Consider the following 6,772-nt stretch of genomic DNA (forward strand, 5'->3'; position numbering starts at 1 on the left):
AAGAAAATGAAACTTCCCATCATTGATGAGGTAAGCATGGTATCAAACTTAATGCTTGCCTTTGTGCATTTAAGAATGCAGCAAATTCTTAAAACAGAGTGTGACGTATTATCTGGAGGAAAACACGTCATCGTTTTTGGAGATCTACTACAACTTACTCCGGTAAAAGGACAACCAGTGTTTAAAACACTGGTGCATGAAGATACCAGAAAGTCTTGGGGAGCATTGGAAATGTTAACATCTGGTCATATTTTGAGTTTAAGGAACTTATTACAAATATGCGACAGGCAAATGATGCTGATTATGGAACTATTCTTCAAGATATAAGAATTGGAAAAGTGACTAAACATGGCAAAGAAGCTTTACAGAGACGATTACTTTACAATTTGTTTCTAAATGAAAATATTGTTCCTGAGAAAATATATATGACAATTGCAGAAAACAAATCTGTAATCTGCTTAATGCCAACACTGCGTGAATGTTCTATATTCAATGAAGACATTTTAAAGTTGGAAAATGAAAAAATTATAAAATTGGCAGCTACTGATAAAATAGAACATGAAGGAATCACTATATTTTGACTGAAAAGTTGAAGAGGAAATTGGATTCTTTAGAGAAATTGATAAGTAAAACTGCTGCCTTCTAAAAGAATTTATATGCATGTGTAAACTGTAGGGTAATTTTACGACGTAATTTGAATGTGGAAAAAGGTTTAGTAAATGGAGCAATGGGTAAAATTGTTGATTTCGTTAATTATGTAAATAGAGATGGTATTGAATTTTTGAAAATCAAATTTGATGAAATTGCAAAAGTACAACAATTTAGTTGTTGTTCAGCTCTTTTTTTGCTTGTAAAAGATTTGCATGTACCCAGAAAACAGTTTCCTATTTCTTTGGCGTATGCGGTGACAATTCATTAATCTCAAGGTTTAAGTGTAGATAGTGCTTTAGTGAATATTGGAAGTACCGTGTTAAAAGAGGGTATGGCATATGTTGCTTTGTCTCGAGTGAGAACTTTATCTGGATTGTACTTGATCGATTTTGATGAGACAAAGGTTAGTGCAGATGCAACTTGTGGGAAAGAGTATAATAGATTAAGAAGAGAATATGTACCTTAAGAAGAGAATATGCACCCAATTTAGGTCAATATCCAGTATTTGAAAAGCGAGTGGTAGGTAGAAAAAGAAGATTTGAGAATATCTGTAGTGAAACTGTAGAGAAAGAAAAAAAACAAGATGAAGTTGTGATTGCAAGCAAAAAGAAAAAGGACAGTGTTGAAGAGAATGTTGGTTATCAATTTGAAAATAGTTCTGGTGTCAACTGCTATGCTAATGTAGTTGTTACTGTTGTTTTTTTTCCGGAAAGTTTGCAACAGCAAATTGTTGAACATCGGGAAGAAATATTCTGTTCATTGTTGTATTCTGTTTATGAGAAATTTAGTAGTAATAAAAGTAAAATAAAAAGTGTTTCTGATATTCGAAATGTTTTGGACATATGTTCTGGTTCTACTCAATTTACGCAGAATATTCATAAGATTGTCAGGAATTTATAATGTTTATGCTTGTTGTATTGGAAGATGAAGGTATTGATATTGAAAACCTTTTCGGCCTTTCTTATAAATGGCAACATGACTGTGAAAATTGTTTGTTTGCATGTAGCACTAACATAGACACTGAAAGATTCATATATTTGACTTAACCTGACTGTGAATCAGTGTCTTTTAACAATCTAGTTAGAGGAGCAAGTCAAAACATGGAGCTTAGCCAATGTAAATCAGAAATGTCATCAACATTATTTATACAAAGATATGGACAGTATGTAATTTTAATGCTGCAAAGTTGTAGAGCTGATGGAAGAAAATTGGAAACGTTAATTAAAAATTGTGTTGCTACTCAAGTATCAATATCAGGAAGAACTTTTGTAGCTGTTGCAATTATTTTTCATGATAGACGTTCTACAACATCTGGACATTACACTGTTTATTTAAAATGCCTGAAAGGTTGGATACATTGTAATGATAGTCAATTGGTTTTTAAACAACGTATGCCTAAAGAGTTACCAAATTCTTACCTTATATTTTTAAAGCCAAAATGTTAGGAACAAAATGTGGCCTATCAGGATTACAATCAATCAATCAATCAATCAATCAGAGCATTTATATAGCCCGCTACTCGCCCGGAGGGTCTCAAGGCGCTTGGGGAGGGGGGGTCCGCTACTGCTCGAACAGCCAGGTCTTGAGCTGCTTCCTGAAGGCGAGGTGGTCCTGGGTCAGGCGGAGGTGGGTCAGGAGGGAGTTCCAGGTCTTGGCGGCGAGGTAGGAGAAGGACCTTCCCCCTGTGGTAGCTCTTTGTATGCGGGGGACGGCGGCGAGGGCGGGGCCGGTTGATCGGATCTGGCGTTTGGGAGCGTAGAAGTTGAGGCGGCTGTTGAGGTATCCTGGTCCTTGGCTGTGCAGGGCTTTGTGTGCGTGGGTGAGGAGACGGAAGGTGATTCTCTTGTTGACCGGGAGCCAGTGCAGGTCTCGCAGGTGTCCGGAGATGTGGCTACGACGGGGATGTCCAGGATGAGTCTTGCTGAGGCGTTCTGGATCCGCTGGAGTCTCTTCTGGAGTTTGGCGGTGATTCCGTCGTAGAGGGAGTTGCCGTAGTCCAGTCGGCTGGTGACGACGGCCTGGGTGACCGTCTTCCTGGTCTCGGTGGGGATCCACCGAAAGATCTTGTGTATCATGCGTAGGATGTTGAAGCACGACGAGGAGACGGCGTTGACTTGTCTGGTCATGGAGAGGGAGGAGTCCAGAATGAAGCCCAGGTTGCGTGCGTGGTCTGTTGGTTTGGGTGCGCTGCCTAGGGCGGGTGGCCACCAGGAGTCGTCCCAGGCAGAGGGTGAGGTTCCCAGGATGAGGACTTCCGTCTTGTCCGAGTTCAGTTTCAGGCGGCTGTTCTTCATCCATTCGGCTACCTCCTTCATCCCTGCGTGTAGGTTGGCTCTGGCGGTGGCGGGGTCGTTGGTGAGGGAGAGGATCAGCTGGGTGTCATCGGCGTAGGAGATGATGTTGAGGTTGTGCTGTCGTGCGATGGCTGCGAAGGGGCTCATGTAGACGTTGAAGAGGTTGGGCTGAGCGAGGAGCCTTGAGGAACGCCGCAGATGACTTCGGTGGCTTCTGATCTGAACGGGGGCAGGCGGACTCTCTGTGTCCTTCCGGCGAGGAAGGAGATGGTCCATTCCAGTGCCTTCTCCTGGATTCCGACGTTGCTGAGGCGCTGTACTAGGGTACGGTGGCAGACGGTGTCGAAGGCCGTGGAGAGGTCTAGGAGGATGAGGGCCGCTGTTTCTCCGTTGTCGAGCAGAGCTCGGATGTCATCGGTGGCTGCGATCAGGGCGGTCTCGGTGCTGTGGTTGGCCCTGAAGCCAGACTGCGAGAGGTCGAGGGATCCGTTTGTCTCGAGGAAGGCGGCCAGCTGCTTGTTGACGGTCTTCTCGATGACTTTTGCGGGGAATGGGAGCAGCGAGATGGGTCGGTAGTTCTTGAGGTCGGAGGGGTCGCTGATGGCTTCATTAGTAGGGCGCTGAGTTCGGCGTGCTTCCAGCTCTCCGGGAAGGTGGCGGTGTTGAAGGAGCTGTTGATGATGTCCCGCAGGTGGGGTGCCATGACAGCGTCGGCCTTGTTGAAGACGTGGTGAGGGCAAGGGTCGGTCGGAGATCTGGAGTGGATGGAGTTCATCGTGCGGATGGTGTCTTCGGTGCTGATCGGGGTCCAGGCGCGGAGGGTGGTGGTGGGGGGCGGTGGTTCGGTCATGGTGTGCGTCGGTTGAGTGCTGAAGCTGTTGTGTATGTACTGCTGTTAAGGTAGGTTGGTCTGGTGTTGTAGAGAGTTTGTAAGTTAGGGTGAGGAGCTTGAAGGTGATCCTCTTGTTGACATGAAGCCAGTGTAGATCTGTCAGGTGGTGGGTGATGTGGCTGCGGAAGGGGACATTGATGATCAGTCGGGCGGAAGTGTTTTGGACTTGTTGTAGTCATTGTAGGTGTTTGTCCGAGTTGAGATTTCGAGAGCTGATCCTTATGCAGTTCGTAACGTCTTTTGAAGGTATGTGGCTCCTTGGTGAGGGGGAAGATGAGTTGGGTGTCATTGTCTTAGCAGATAATGTTTAGGTTGTGATGGTGGGCCACTTGTGTGAGGGTGCCATGTAGATGTTGAATAGCGTCAAGTTGAGGGATGAGCCCTGGGGGACGTTGCAAATGATGTCAGTGGTTTTGGATCAGAAAGGTGGGAGACAGATGCTGAGGATTAGTATTGAAGAACTTCTGAAGTAAGAATTTGAGATATACTATTTGGCCATGAGGAAAAGTGTATAAAACCATTAAGGACTATTTGTTGTATATTTTATCAGTACATATTTGTAAGTAACTTTATTTGCAGTGTATGAAAATTAATGATAGTATTTTGTTATTTTAAGATTGTTTGAGATATCTTATAGTTATGTAAGAAATTGCTGTTAGAAAAAAACATTTAATATATGTTTTATTTCTATTTTTTAGATTGTTATTGATAATGATGAATGTTTTTTAAAGATAATCTTATTGATTGATTTTTTTTTGCCCGCTGTTATGTGATGAGTACTATTGAACTCACTGTTTCTAGTGAAATTCATTATATTCTGAGAGCAGCAAAAAAGGCAAATGAAATACTTTACAAATTATTTTGTGTTGTAAAAGATATATTGTAACTGTATTTTTTTTGTCTTCCACAGATGCTAATTTTATAATATATAATTTTTTTGTTATTTTGAAGGTATGTATAAGTAACTGTTAAAAATGATCGATGGGATGTTCTTCTACAGAACTGAAGTAACAAAACATGGATGGAGTACAAGTGTGCAAATATGGTTTGTATCTTTCCAAGACATTTGAAAACATTTAAATGTATATACTGAGTGTACCAGTATTCTTTGCATTTTACTACAACATATCAACTTGTTTGGAACAGGCAAGGTGAATAGACATATTGTACTTTTTTTAGTACTGCATTTTATTATAACAGCCTTCGTTTTTTCCTATAGTGATAAGGAGTGACTGGTTTGAAAATGTAAGACAATTTTATAACTGAACATCATATAAATAATTATGTTCATATAATCTTATAAAGTAGTTGAGAATGGTATTTGTATAATATTTTTTAAAGGGCAAAATAGTTGATAAAGCTAGTTTTGTGTTATGTAATAGGAAAAATGATAAATGAAGTGTTTATGTTTTTGTACAAGGACCTACAACATAAAAATTCACTATGGAAAAACAACAGAACAATATGGAAGACGGTTTCGAAATTAGTAAAATTCTCATAGCTAAACATACCTTTCATGGGCAGCGAGAATGAAAGGGAAAAAATGAGTGCTGCAGATATCAGCTGTGAATTACTAGACAAAACCTTGGATGCTGATTTTGTGGAAGCATTAGATGACATCAATTTTGATCATATGACTTTTGAAATTGATAACCAGGAAAATGAAATACCTGATGAAATTATTTTAGAAGCTCTATTAAATTATGAGATGTTACACGAATAAATGTATTATTATATAACAATATAATAATATGGTTTGAGACACTCTTCTTTCAGAATTGTAATCATTCAGCTAGTACCCAAGTACTCATGGAGCAAAGTGGGCCGTAGGGCATGGACTGCTTCAAACCCCTATAGCCTATGCATGCACTCTTATATGCACCTGCAAACTTGTCTTTTAAACCTTCAATTGCCCAGTCTGTATCCTTACAGTTCCACTAAACCCTCTGTCACTGCTGTTTCAGTATTGTAGTGAGACATTCAGCAGTATGTGCTTATCTATGCACTGTGCTAAAAGTGAAGCAGTTACACATTCAGCTCGACACTCTCCTTGCAGAACTGTAATCATTCAGTCAGTACCCAAGTACTCATGGAAGAAAGTGGGCCTTAGGGCATGGACTGCTTCAAACCCCTATAGCCTATGCATGCACTGGCAAACTTGTCTTTTATAGCTCCTATTTCCCAGTCTATATCCTTACACTTCCAGCAAATTCTCTGTGATTGCTGATTCAGTATTGTACTGAGCTATTCAGCAGAATGTCCTTATCCATGCATTGTGCTAAAAATGAAGCTCTTTTAAATTCAGTCAGTCACTCTCCTTGCAGAACTGTAATTATCCAGTCAGTACCCAAGTAATCATGGAGCAAAGTAGGCCTTAGGCCATGGACTGCTTTAAACCCGTATGGACTATGCATGCAGTCTTCTTTGTACCTGCAAACTTGTTTTTTATACCTTCAATTCTCCAGTCTGTATCATTAGACTTTCACCAATCACTCTCACTCTACTGTTTCAATATTATAGTGAGCCATTCAGCAGTATTTCCTTATATATGTACTTTGGTAAAACTCAAGCTATTATAAGGTCAACATAGCCCCAGAGATCCGCTCCGTAAACAATGGCCGTTCTAATCTTAATGTTATATATTTTGAGGGCAGGGCTCACTCTCTTAGTTAGAGAGGATCTCTGCTCCTTGACCAATGTCCCGCTCAACTGGGAAAAAGTTTAATGACAATACATCCATCTAGGCAGTCCGTCTTAAACAATGGTCTAGAACCACCCCCAGGTAAGTCATCTCATTTACCTGTTCCAAATTTATGCCATTAAGACTAACTTGGCCTGATCTTGATCTATTTTTAGTGAAAACCATAAACTTGGTTTTACTTGTGTTGACCTGCAAATCATTGGCATCACAGAATTCTACAAATTTACTAAGTGG

This window comes from Lissotriton vulgaris, chromosome 6, assembly GCF_964263255.1.
Source record: "Lissotriton vulgaris chromosome 6, aLisVul1.2, whole genome shotgun sequence".
Lineage (NCBI taxonomy): Eukaryota > Metazoa > Chordata > Amphibia > Caudata > Salamandridae > Lissotriton > Lissotriton vulgaris.